The sequence below is a fragment of the Herpailurus yagouaroundi genome, unplaced genomic scaffold, assembly GCF_014898765.1.
Source record: "Herpailurus yagouaroundi ecotype Mexico unplaced genomic scaffold, PumYag 184, whole genome shotgun sequence".
Classification (NCBI taxonomy): Eukaryota; Metazoa; Chordata; class Mammalia; order Carnivora; family Felidae; genus Herpailurus; species Herpailurus yagouaroundi.
Window position 1 is genome coordinate 33,469,056 of NW_024412415.1, and position 13,303 is coordinate 33,482,358.

The following is a 13,303-nucleotide window of genomic DNA, read 5'->3' on the forward strand; positions in this document are numbered from 1 at the left end:
GCAGATTTTCACCAAGCCTTGGCTCAGCCTTCCCTGGATCCCCTTGATGCTGACTTGGCCTTTCTTGATCCCTCTAGGTCTGGTGCCACCCACTGACCTCCTCCCACTCGACCCCAGGTGTCCCCAATCCCTAATCTAGCCTATGGAGAAGCGGGCTACGCCGGCTGTCTTCACCTAACTTCCCTGTGCGGGGCATAAACCTTGTGACCCGGCATCGAGCCCTTTCTCTTCCAATCAAAAGTCTCGGCTTTCAAGAGTCTTGACTCTATCGTGAATTTTTGAAAATTGGCTTGGAAACTCAAACGCTGAGTATTGACCATTTCTTTGTTTATGCATTCCTGCTATCACAATCCTGACCTTCCCTTGGAGAATGTATACCTCAGGCTGGGGGGGAGGGGAGGGGAGGTATATCAAGCAGAGGCTGCTTTTAGGCAATAGGTTTGAGCAAGGCTGAAAGGCCCACGGTGATCACCGAGCTGAATGTGGAAAGGATCATGAAGTGACCCACCTCGAAACGCCCTGACCAATTACCACCAGGCACAGTTCCTAAGATTACCAATAAAGGGAGTATGTCCCAGTCCCATGCTCCCTCATTCTGCCCTGTAACAATAGCCCCTCACCACTGCTTCCTCTCAGACAGTCTCTCCTTCGCTGTCCTGCCCCCTCCCTTGCAGTGTATTCAAGAAACTTCTATCTCTTTTGTTCTGCCTTGGGTGAATCCTTCCACCAGCACAACCAGTCCCCTTCCAGTTGGGACACCCCATATTCGGTGCCCCCCCCCATCTGATCAAAGCACCGCACTCATCGGGGACTGAAAAATCACCGACTGATTTCCAAGATCTACCCTCTCCGCCCCCTACAGCGTGCACGGGTGTGTGAACGCACACGTATATAATAACTGGATTGTTAAGATGGCCAGAAAGATTAAGATCATACAGAATTGGGAGAAATGTAATTAACGATATGAAACTGGAGAACAGTGTCTTTTTGCTAATTTCCAGTGAACACCCGCTGGACAGTGACATTACATTAGGTGCCAGTGATATATAAACCGACTGAGACACACAAGTCCCTGGCCTTGGGTTTACTGAGGGATGCAGACGTGTCCATGAGTAATTATAATTCAGTGTCATAACTACTATCCCAGAGCTGTATAGAGGAGCGATCGAAACACAGAAGACAGACCTCATGGTGATAGGTAACCTGAGCTCTATTTTTTATTTACGGAGATACGATTTACATATAACATTGTGTAAATTTAAGGGATACACACCGCAGCGTTAGCTGATACCTCCATCACGCCACAGAATTGTCATTCTTTTTGGTGCTGAGAGCATTTCAGATCTAGTCTGGGAGTCCCTGGGTGGCTCAGTCAGTTAAGCATCCGACTCTTGGTCATGATCAGGTCACAATCTCAGGGTTTGTGAGTGTGAGCCCCGCATCGGGCTCCAAGCTGATCCTGTAGATCCTGCTTGGGAGTTTCTCTCCCTATTTGCCCCTCCCCGGTGTGCATGCGCACACATTCTTGTTCTCTCTCTCTCTCAAAAATAAACATTTTTTAAAAAGACCTAGTCGGTTAGCAGTTTCGGAGTATATAATACAGTATTGTATTACAACATATTGTAGGACCACATTGTATGCAATTTCATGGTATAATACAGTGATTATAATCATTATTCCACACATTAGATCCCCAAACTTATTTATCTCCTAGTTGCAAGTTTGTAACCTTTGGCCGACATCTCTGCAGTCCCCTACCTGCCAGCATCCAGGAACCACCATTCTACTCTCTGTTTCTAGTAAGTTCAGCATTTTTAGATTCCACCCAGGAGTGATAATCATACAGTATTTGTCTTCCCTGTCTGGGTTATCTCACTTAGCATAAGGCCCTCGAGGTCCATCTATGCTGTTGCAAATGGCAGGATTTACCTCCTTCTAGGAACCTGAGCTGTTGAAGTGAAGGCAGTTTCCACTAGAGAAGAGAGAGAGGCATTCCAGCCAGGGAACAGCATGTGCAAAGTCACAGAGGGGAAACGACTGGCATCTGGCAGGGGAATTACAAAGGACCTGGAGTTGCTGAAGCCACGGAGAAGGCGGGTGAGCAGCAGATCGTCTGCACAGGGCCTTATACTCAGGCTATTTATTTGAAATGCACTTTTAAGCAATGGAAAACCTCAGGAGGTTTGTAAGCATCAGGACGGTCAGTCAGATGAAATCTGCATTCAAGAAAAAACCGGTGGGGAGGGGGAGCGGTGAAAGAGAGAGAAAGTCTAAAGGCAAGGAGGCTGGTGAGAAGCTTCTGGGAGTTCCAAGTATGCTTGAGAATCAGGAGCAGTCGAGAGGGAGCTGGGCTCAGCGTACAACCAAATTCCACACTGTGTGGTGGAGATTAGATTAAAGGGATTATTCTTAGTGGGCCATGATATCAATTTGGTGGGTTGCAACCAGCATTTTTTTTAATGTTTATTTATTCTTGAGAGAGAAAGAGAGAGAGAGAGAGAGAGACAAAGCGTGAGCAGAGGAGGGGAAAAGAGAGAAGGAGACACAGAATCTAAAGCAGGCTCCAGGCTCCGAGCTGTCAGCACAGAGCCTGAGGCGGGGCTTGAACTCACGAGCTGTGAGATCATGACCTGAGCCGAAGTTGGATGCTTAACCGACTGAGCACCCGGGTAAGGGTAAGTATCTGTGTGCAGAACTTTTGGAAGTAGTGTACCTGTGTGTCCTGCTTTATGTGTGGGAGGCAGAGAAGGAGAGGGTGGGGTGGTGGGTGGACCAAGATGCAAGGCAAAATGCGTGTTTGTCTCTGAGGGACGAAACCAACCACGTTTGCAAGCCACTGATCTAGAACACGCTAATGGTGCAAAGCAGAGAGTAATTGCCAGCGGGATTCCTGGGAGAGAGAGACTCAATCCATGTGTTTGGCTGTCAGGGATGGCTCCCCAGAGGGTGTTCGGGAGCGGGGATGGGCATCCAAAGAGACTAGGGGAAAGATGGGGGACAAACAGGAGCGGCATCCATGGTGGAGAGAAGGCCTTGAGAGGTGGGGCTGGAGAAGTCCTGCTGGATCCTTCCCCAGCCTAGGCCACTTCTAATCCCTCAAGATTGTTATCTTAAGGGGTTAACCTTTCAGTCTCAACAAAGAAAAGCATCTGCTGACAGCTTATCTTTTCGTCCGGCACTTACGTAAAACCTATCTGCCAAATAATCCATGTCTCTTTTGACCTCCCACAGGGGTATCAAGTTCACTCTCGAAACAGCTCCCCTGACTAACAAGCAAGCAACATTTTCCATTTTCAGGGAAACTCTCAAGGGAAAGAGAATTGAAGGAGCTGGAATCTGGGTTCAAGTTCTAGCTCAAAAACGCATTCGTCTGGTCAACGGCCATTTCTAAACCCCATTTTTGCCCGTCATAAAATGAATTCATGAGAACCACCCAGCCCTTCTCCCAAACCTGTGAGCACCAAGTCAAATCACATAATGGGGGGGACCTAAATTACCAGTGCAGACCAATTACTTTTCCGGTTGGCCAGAAGGCCTAACTAAGGTCAGATCTCCCAAAGAATAAACACAATTTGGCAACCTTGCCATTGTTATAGCAGATAAGAGAAGCTATTATTTTATCAGCTGGCACCAGAGTTCCTTTTAGGGAAGGAAGTGTCTTTGTTTAGGAAAATACCTTCATAGGCCCCTTGGGGGTAGAAGGTGAGGCCCTAAGGACATGGGTGGAGAGGAAAAAAACAAAGAAAGCTTAAAAAACTCTGCCTAAGGGGGCGCCTGGGTGGCTCAGTCAGTCAAACATCCAACTCTTGATTTTTGATTTGGGTCGTGATCTCAGTGTTTGTGAGAACGAGTCCCACATCAGGCTCTGAGCTGGCAGTGGGGATCCTGCTTGGGATTCTGTCTTTTCTTCTCTCTCTGGCTCTCTCTCTCAAAATAAATAAATAAGCATTAAAAAAAAAAAAAAACACCAAAAAACAAAAATCGTAAAAACTCTGCCTAAGAAGTGAACAAGAATTTGGGGATGAGGAAGAACAAAGAAGAGAGAAAGAAAGAAAGAAAGAAAGAAAGAAAGAAAGAAAGAAAGACTAAGCAAAATAGCCAAAGATTAAAAGTGGAAAGTTGGAGAAGCTTTTTATGGTTTCTTTTTTTGATGTTTATTTATTTTTAAGAGACAGAGAGACAGAGCACAAGCGGGTGAGGGGCAGAGAGAGAGGGAGACACAGAATCTGAAGCAGGCTCCAGGTTCTAAGCTGTCAGCACAGAGCCCAGTGGGGGGGGCTCGAACCCATGGAATCAGAATCATGAGATCATGACCTGAGCCACCCAGGCGCCCCAGGAAAGCTTTTTAAAAGGAGAGATGTCTGGGAGCGCCTGGGTGGCTCAGTCAGTTAAGCATCCGACTCGGTTTCGGCTCAGATCATGATCTGACAGTTTCATGAGATTGAGCCCTGCATGGCTCTGTGCTGACAGCACAAAGCCTGCTTGCGATATTTTGTCTCTCTCTCTCTCTCTCTCTGCGCCTCCTCCACTCATGCTGTCTCTGCCTCTCTCAAAAATAAATAAATAAATAAACTTTTAAAAAACCACAAAAGAGATGTGTGGCTGCAATTCTGTAATCCAGCCCTCCATTGTAATCCATTCCCCAAATCGCCAATGAATGTCTACTATACAAAGCTACCCTGTGGGAGGAGGGCTAGAGGGTGTCAAAGAGGAGGGGTTGTATTCAACTCTCAGGGGCCATTCTGGGATAGAGATAAAGGTGTGGCCACAATTCAGCAAAGAAAGAAATTGAGAGTCAGAGGCGACACTGAGAAATGGAAATCCAAGGAATTAACAGACATCTTGGAGAAGGCCTGAATTTTCCCCGCCTTGTGAGATGGGCTTCAAACCGATCACATGGAGAGTTGGTTGAGGTGTTAGGATTACACCAGCAGACATTGGAAATCATCAACTATCCGATTCTTATCTATTATCACAATAAACATTTTTCCAGGCTTCTGTCTGGCTGAAGTCAGTATTATCTGGCTAGTATTGATTGAACTTCAGTCATCATTTAAGCATCAACCACAGAAGAGAGTATGGTAGCTTTTATCCTCTCTTTTCTGACTGCATCCTGACCAATATATGCTCTGGGCAGTACCAATCTAATGCAGAAAAGTAATTCCTTTAGGATAATAATCTGCTGCACCTGCATGCTATGTAAAACTCTTTACCATTTTAGCTCATTGAATACCAGGTTTTCAAAATCAACTTATGAAGCAGGAAAGATGTGAATTATCAAATTCATATTAACAGTGAGGAAACTGAGGCCCAAAGAATCAAAAAATTAAAATTGGATTAGGTATAGGGATAATTTCAGATCTTTTTCTTTTTTTTTTAGAGAGAGAGAGAGAGAGAGAAAGAGATACGCACGAGCATGCTAACGGGGGAGGGGCAGAGGGAGGGAGAGACAGAGACAGAGACAGAGAGAGAATCTCAAGCAGGCTCTACACTCAATGTGGAGCCAGACACAGGGCTCAATCTCACAACCATGAGATAGTGACCTGAGCTTAATTCAAGAGTCAGACACTTAACCGACCGAGCCACTCAGGTGCCCTGATCATTTCAGATCTTAAGGACTATTGGATTGAAAAGATATAAATGCACGAAAAGCCAAATAACAGCATAAAAGAAGTAGGAATAAATATAAAAATAAATGTTGTAGGGGCTCCCGGTTGGCTCAGTTGGTAGAGCATGCAATTCTTGATCTTGGGGTTGTGAATTCAAGCCCCACATTGGGTGTAGAGAGCACTTAAAAAATAAAATCTTTTAAAAAATTAAAATACAAAAAATAAATAGTATAAGGAAGAACATAATTGCTGGAAGAATGACAGAGGTCACCATGCATCCAAAATCAAAGTAGGGCCAGCTCAACCAGACCCCACCCACTTCTTCCCATCTTCTTGACCTCCCAAGACCATCACTGTCTCCACCAGGTTTACCATAATAGCTTCCTCACTAGCCTCTCTGACTCCAGGCTTGTTTTTCTAATCAGTTCTCCAAACAGAGTGACCTTTATAACTTTCAAATCTCCCCCTTTCACTGCCTCCCACCCTTAAGCCCTTAGTGGCTCCCCACTGTCCTAATATGAAGGAGAATTCTCCAAGGTCATCTACAGATCTGTCTTGATCTGGTCCTCTCATCTCCCAGGCTACATCTTTTGCCATTTGTTACTTGAAACCCTTTGCTCCTTAGAGACTGCTATATAATAAAAACATATCTGGCCTTTGTCTATCTTCCTGACACAGAGCTCCTGAAGCATTTGGGATTTCCTGAGTGATAGTATCTTTGGTTATTCATAATAAGTCCTTTCCATCACACTTGAGTTTATGCTAATGAGGTGGCTTAAGGTGGGGCCCCTAGATAGGCTCAGGATGGGGCTGGTCGCCAGAAAGACCAATGATTCCAGGATCAGAACCTCCGCCCAACCCACAACCTGCTGGGAGTTGGGGAAGGGGATGCTGGAGGATGAGGTCTATAAAAACTTGGACAAGACCCCGAGAGTTTTGATATTGGTGAACATATTCAGGGGTTGGGAGGGTGGTACACCTCAACTTCATGGAGACAGAAGTTCCTGTGCTTGGGACTCTTTCTGATGTCTCCCTCTGTACCTCCTCATCTGACTGTCAATTTATATCCTTTCTAATAAACTATTAAATGTAAATAAAGTGCCTTCCTGAGTTCTGTGGACTGATCTAGCAAATTATCAAACCCAAGGTCATGGGAACCCCAATTTATAGCCAGTCAGAAGTATGGGTGATCTGAGGGACAGCTGAGTGGCTTGGTCGGTTAAGCATCCAACTCCTGATTTCAGCTCAGGTCATTATCGAGGCCCTCATTGGCTCATGCTGAGTGTGGAGCCTGCTTGGGGTTCTCTCTTCCTCTCCCTTTCTCTCTCTAGAAAAATAAATAAAATTAAACAAAGAAGTATGGGTGGTCTGAGACTTGGCAACTGGCATCTGAATTGGGGTCATTCTTATGGGAATGGGCCCTTAAGATGTGAGGTTTGTGCTGAGTAGTTAGTTTCAGAATTGAACTGAACACTCAGCTGGTGTTGGAGGATTAGCTGGTGTCAGAAAACATCCAGATAGATTTTTGTTTTGTTTTCCCAATTTCCTGAACTGTGTTTCCAGGCAGTCTGCCTCTCAGCCTTTGTACACATCATCCCCTCTGCTTGCACCACTCCTGCCCACCCTCGTGGTCTGGTTAATTTCATTTCATCCTTCATGTCTTGGCTTCTTTTTTTAATTTATTTTTTTAATTTAATTTATTTATTTTTATTTGAGAGATAGCAAATGGGATAGAGGGGCAGAGGGAGAGAGAAAATCTTAAGCAGTCTCCACGCTCATCATGGAGCCCGACTCTAGTCTTGATCCCACAACCCTGGGATCATGACCTGAGCTGAAATCTGACTGAACCACCCACGTGTCCCATGTCTTGGCTTCTATGCCACCTGCCAAGAGAGGTCCTTCCCATCACTGTCACACATTAACACCTACACCCTGCTCCTTCATAGCATCTTTGACTTCCCCTTCTTGACACTCATCACTTCACAGCTGTTACTTATATAATTGTCTTCTCCAAAAGCGAAGGTTGCTCCGTAACTCACTGATGGGTGAACCATGTCTGTCTTGCTCCCCATCAAATCCAGCACCTGCTGTAGTCCCTAGAGTGTCATAGATACTTAATAACTATATGGAGTTCAGAATGAATGAATGGAATTCATTCAAATTGTAGGAATTTAGGAGATCGGTATAGCTTGAGGTGGTCAAGAAAGAGGTAGGCTAGGACTTGAACAAGTGGAGAAGGTTTCACAGCCATCCAATACATCAGTGATAAACCATGGCTCCTTCCTCTATCCCAGAAGGCAACTACCGTGTGGAGGACAGAGCACTGAACTATAAGACAGTAAAAAAAATTTTTTTTCAAGTAATAAGAAAGCACTGATAAAATATAGGGATTATTTATTTGGCACATTGAGTACGTATGCAGACACACACATACAATATTCAAAAGAGAGAGGTTGGTTGAAAAATGCCAAAAAAAAAAAAAAAACCTAGAAAGAATGATATCTTGGCAAATAAATAAAGTCACTTATATTTGTCCCTCTAGGGCAGAGACTGGGCAGGTCTGCTTGCAGAATATTAGAAAACACGGGGTTTTATTTATTTTAAAACAGTTCTACTGAGGCGTAATTGATGTCAAAGAATTACACATATTTAATATGTACAATTTTATGAGTTTAGACACGTACACTCATGCTACATTTACCACAAACAAGACAGCAGACGTATCTATCGCCCCTCAAAGTTTCTTCACATCCTTTTGTTTGTTTCTTTGTTTATGATAAGAACACTTAACACCCTAATCATGACTCGAAGTCATGAGGTGACTTCCAGGCAACCTGTAGGTGACGAGGACAGAATCAAATAGGGAAGTTGTTGGTCCCAGGGCCCAGTGAGATGCTGGACTCCAGGAAGTGATGCAATCCCGGAAGTTACATATTGCACATAAAGTGGCAATTCCGGAAGTGGTGTTTTAGTTCCAGCTGACAGCGTGGGAGGCAGACATCTCTGCTGAGACTCTGTGTAGGGATCTTCCAAAGCAAAGGGCTCAGGGTGAGAGGCCAAAGCTTTGCAGGAGATGCAGAGGCTATGGAGGAAGGAGAAGACAGTGCTGGATGTGCCTGCCCGTTGCTCCCCCCCCACCCCCCCCCCCCCCGGAAGGGATGCTCCATCGACAAGAACATTCAAGACATGACGCAGGACCAGGAAGCAGGCTTCTCGTAGGCTGCGTATTTGCTCTATGTCATCGTGAGGGAAGAACGGCCGAAGAGAATAGACATTTTAAGTACTTCTGTGAAACGTTTTAGTTAAGTAAGGAAATAAAGAAAAGGAGAGGAAAAAGGAAAAGCAGTACAAACACCACGTACCCACCAGTGAGGATAAGCAGTGAAGGGAAGGAGCTCAAAGATGGAAAATTCTGTCCATTTTTGCTATAAAGCCCTGGGTGTGACTTCCAGTGTAGGGACCCGGACCATGGCCAGAGACTGTAGATTCCTCCAGTTTCTGGATGCAGAGGGAGTTTATATGTTCAGGGACCATATCTATTCAAGAAACCCCTTCCAGTCACCTGCAGGATAGCAGGGCAGAATAATAAACAGGAAAGTGAGCTACGGGGCAGTAAAACAGGGTCCCCAAGAGACAGCAAACGTCACCTTTTAAGATCAACAGGAAAGGAGGAAGCAGAAACTTTTTCTCCTGAAAAACAAATTTCCAAATACTCCAGAAAACTCAGAAGAGGAATGAGAGAGAGAAAAAAAGAGCTAAAGTAAAGGAAGAAGGCAAGCTGGATGCCCCCAAGAAGTATAAAAAACGTGATAGAAAGGAGAAGAGGCCTGCACAATTAGGATCCCCTACAGGGTGTTTCCTCCGAAGCCTGAGGCTCCAGAACAAGGTTGGAAGGTCAGGTGTACCGAAACATGCTTCCCGCTGAGACCTCAGAGCACACTTCTTTATGAGAAGATGAAACTTTAGTTCTTCCTTCTCAACGTTGCTGGCAGAGAAGAGATTCCTTAAAAATTCCCTTTACACCGTCTCAAATCATCTTTCTCTAAAGAGCAAACCATCATTTTTTTGGTGACTCTCCTTCCTGGAAAACATGAGAGCCCAGCTCTCTTCCCAGAAGCCTGGGTTGACCATGCACCAACCTCAGGGAGGTGCTGAGGGGCAAGGCGAGGCCCCTTCACGGGCTGGGCTGCCTAGGAGCCAGACTACCTCCCTCCTAGGCAGATGCACCTTGCTCTCTTGACATCGGCAATGACTCCTCGTCACCAAGTGAGCTCCCAGGCCGACTCCACCATTCAGCCTGGACTGCACCCATCAAATAAGGGATTCCCTTCAAAAGGATCATTCGTAGGGATGCCTGGATGGCTCCAGTTGGTTGAACATCCAACTCTTGATGTTGGCTCAGGTCATGATCTCAGGGTCATGGGATGGGGCCCCAGTGTCAGGCTCCATGATGAATGTGGAGGCTGTTTGGGGGATTCTCTCTCTCTCTCTCTCTCTCTGCCCCTCTTCCCCAGCACAAGTGCTCTCTCTCAAAAATAAAAAAAAATAGTAATAATGAAATTAAAATAAAAGGATTGTTCATAGACACCTTGCACATCCTTGTGAAAAATACCTTAAATTTCACTTTAATCGGTAGGTAGAGATTCAAATCAGCTTAGGAAGATTCTAGGGAGCAAAAGCTTTGAAATGGAGGAAATAATTCTAATAGAGTTTAAAAAAACATTTTTTTTTTTACAGATGGATACATACTTTTTAAATTTTTTAATTAAAAAATTGTTTTAGAGATAGAGAGTGAGCAGGGGAGAGGGAGAGAGAGAGACAGAGACAGAGAGAGAGAGAGAAAATCTTAAGCAGGCTCCATGCTCAATGCAGAGCCTGATGCAGGGCTTGATCCCATGACGCTGGGATCATGACCTGAGCCAAAATCAAGAGTCGGACTCTCAACTGATCGAGCCAGCCAGGCACCCTGAGGCATACTTTTTAAAAATTAAAGTGGGGTTTTTTGAGAGTGCGAGTGAGGGAGGGGCAGAGAGAGAGGGAGAGGGAGAATCCCACGTCTCAGCGCAGAGCCCAACATGGGGGCTGGGCCTCATGAACTGAGATCATGACCTGAGCTAAGATCAAGAGTGGGAAGCTTAACCAACTGAACCACCCAGGCACCCCTAAACTGCATGTGAATCATTTAAAGAACATTAGTATTTAGGGGCGCCTGGGTGGCTCAGTCGGTTAAGCATCTGACTTCAGCTCAGGTCATGATCTCACAGCTCGTGAGTTTGAGCCCTGCGTCGGGCTCTGTGCTGACGGCTCGGAGCCTGGAGCCTGCTTCGGATTCTGTGTCTTCTTCTCTCTCTGCCCCTCCCCCACTCATGCTGTCTCTCTCTGTCTCTCAAAAATAAATAAACATTAAAAAAATTTTTTAGAAAGAACGTTACTATTTAATAAGTGACTTTAGCAGGCAGTCATGCTGAATTATTGTCAACGACTATGGTAGTACAGACCAGCGCTGTTTATCTCTTAATCTGAGTTGGTTCTTTTTTTCACTCATGGGGGCCATAATGCCCTTTCACATCCAGTCGCTTTGGGTGTTTCTGATGATGTTGGTGCAGGTATGAAATAAAATGTCAGGTATCTAGAATTAAATGCCTTCCTAAAATCGTACAAGAACACACACATCATGAAAAAGACTCAAATAATTTGGAAGTATACAAAATGAAGTCCCCTTCCCTACCACTCTTTCACACCTAGGGGCATTTGGGGTAAATATCCTTAATTGTTTAATTACCCTTGCAGACCTTGTAATATCTATCCATCTATCTGTCATTGATTGATAAGTCACATACTCACACATATCAAAATGTCCTCATGCTATGACAACTGCCCAGAAGCTTCCCTTTTCATTCTTTTTGACAAGACAACACATTATGGACATATGTTGAGGTTGTTATATAAAGGTTTACTTCATTCATTATCATGGTCACATTGTCTCCTACAGTGTGGGTTTATCATGATATTAACTAATTCACTATGGGAACGCCAGGCTTCTCAAATATTTTTCCATGACTTCAAAAAGTGTTTTAATGTTTATTTTTGAGAGAGACAGAGAGTCGGGAGAGGCAGAGAGAGAGGGAGACACACAACCTGAAGCAGGCTCCAGGCTCCGAGCCGTCAGCACAGAACCCGACACGGGGCTCGAACTCACGAACCGTGAGATCATGACCTGAGCCAAAGTCGGACGCTTAACCGACTGAGCCACCCAGGTGCCCCCAAGCAGCCTGGGAATCTAAACCTGAGCTTAGAACACCTGCCAAAATTTCAAATCCCGGTACTCTCTAATCCAGCAAGTGCCAATTCTAGGAACTGATCCTACAGATACACTAACGGGCTTGCCAAAGGACGTGTCGACAAGGTTATTCTTTGCGGTATTGTTTGTAACAGCAATAGACTGGAAGCTAATAGGAGACTGGTTAAATAATTTATGGCTCATCCACACAATGGATTACTATATAGCCATTTTTTTTTTCAAAAAAGAGAGAAGCTGTCTTTGTACCAATACAGAACAATATCCAAGATGTATTTTTAAGCGAATACAAGAGTGTAATAGCTAACACTTGCACCCTGTATTTCATCAATTCTAGGATGTGCATTTTTTTTCACTTTGTTACAGTTTTGAAATAAGGATGTGTTACAGTCAAAGGCACGTCATAATTTAATTGGAATGGTTTTTCTTTCCTAGCCCATGAAATAATGATGTCTTACAATCCATGGCATCTTGGATTTGATGAAATACAATAGGGCTTACCAAGCGCAAGGCACTGTTTGTTTCAACCTCACAACAACCCTGGGAGAAGTACCATTCTTTTCTACATTTTACAGGTGAGGAAATGAGATTTGACCTTGGACAGTCTCACTCCAGGGCCCATGCCCATAGATTCCCGACACCTGCCTTGGATGACAACAGCACATATCCCATATAGAGGGCTCACTGCATGCCAGGCCCCTACCCTAAATGCTTCCTACCTGTATTTGGTCACTTAATCCTCAATTACCATATGAGTCAGATGCTATTATTGTCCTCATTATACAGAAGAGGAAACTGAGGCACTGAGAAGTTATGAAATTTGCTTAAAGCCACCCAGCTAAATAGTGGGAGAACGGGGTCTGGCTTCAGAGGTTATTCTCTTCATACCCTTTATGTTGCCTTTTATATAAAAAGAGGGAGGGTGGGGTTCCTGGGCGGCTCAGTTGGTTGGGCGTCTGACTCTTGACTTTGGCTCAGGTCATGATCTCTCAGTCGTGGGATCGAGTTCCACATCGGGCTCCACGCTGCGTGTGGAGCCTACTTAAGATTCTCTCTCCCTCTGTCCCTCTCCCTCGCTAGTGCTATCTCTCTCTCTCTCTCTCTCTCTCTCTCTCTCTAAAATAAAACAAAAAATTTAAAAACATGGTGGAGTTATAATGATACAATCATATTTGAAAAATGGCATCTTAGAAGGAATAAAAGAAACAATCACGAGTGTATCAGTAAGGTAGTGGGTAGGAACTAAGTAACTAACTGGGGAGGGGATGAGAAACTAACATTTTATTGTACACCTTTGCGTTATTTGATTTTTGACTCATGTGAGTGTCTTCCATGTTTAAGCCAAACACAATGCCAATTTAATGATGCTGTGTATTAATACACCAGTGGTGTGAGA

The 13,303-nt window shown here is 44.6% G+C and overlaps 1 long non-coding RNA gene across 1 annotated transcript in view; it reads right to left on the reverse strand.

Moving 5' to 3' along the window:
- LOC121041904 (uncharacterized) overlaps window positions 1-13,303 on the reverse strand; it is a 33,847-nt gene that overhangs the window by 375 nt on the left and 20,169 nt on the right. The gene's annotated exons all lie outside the window — the stretch shown is intronic.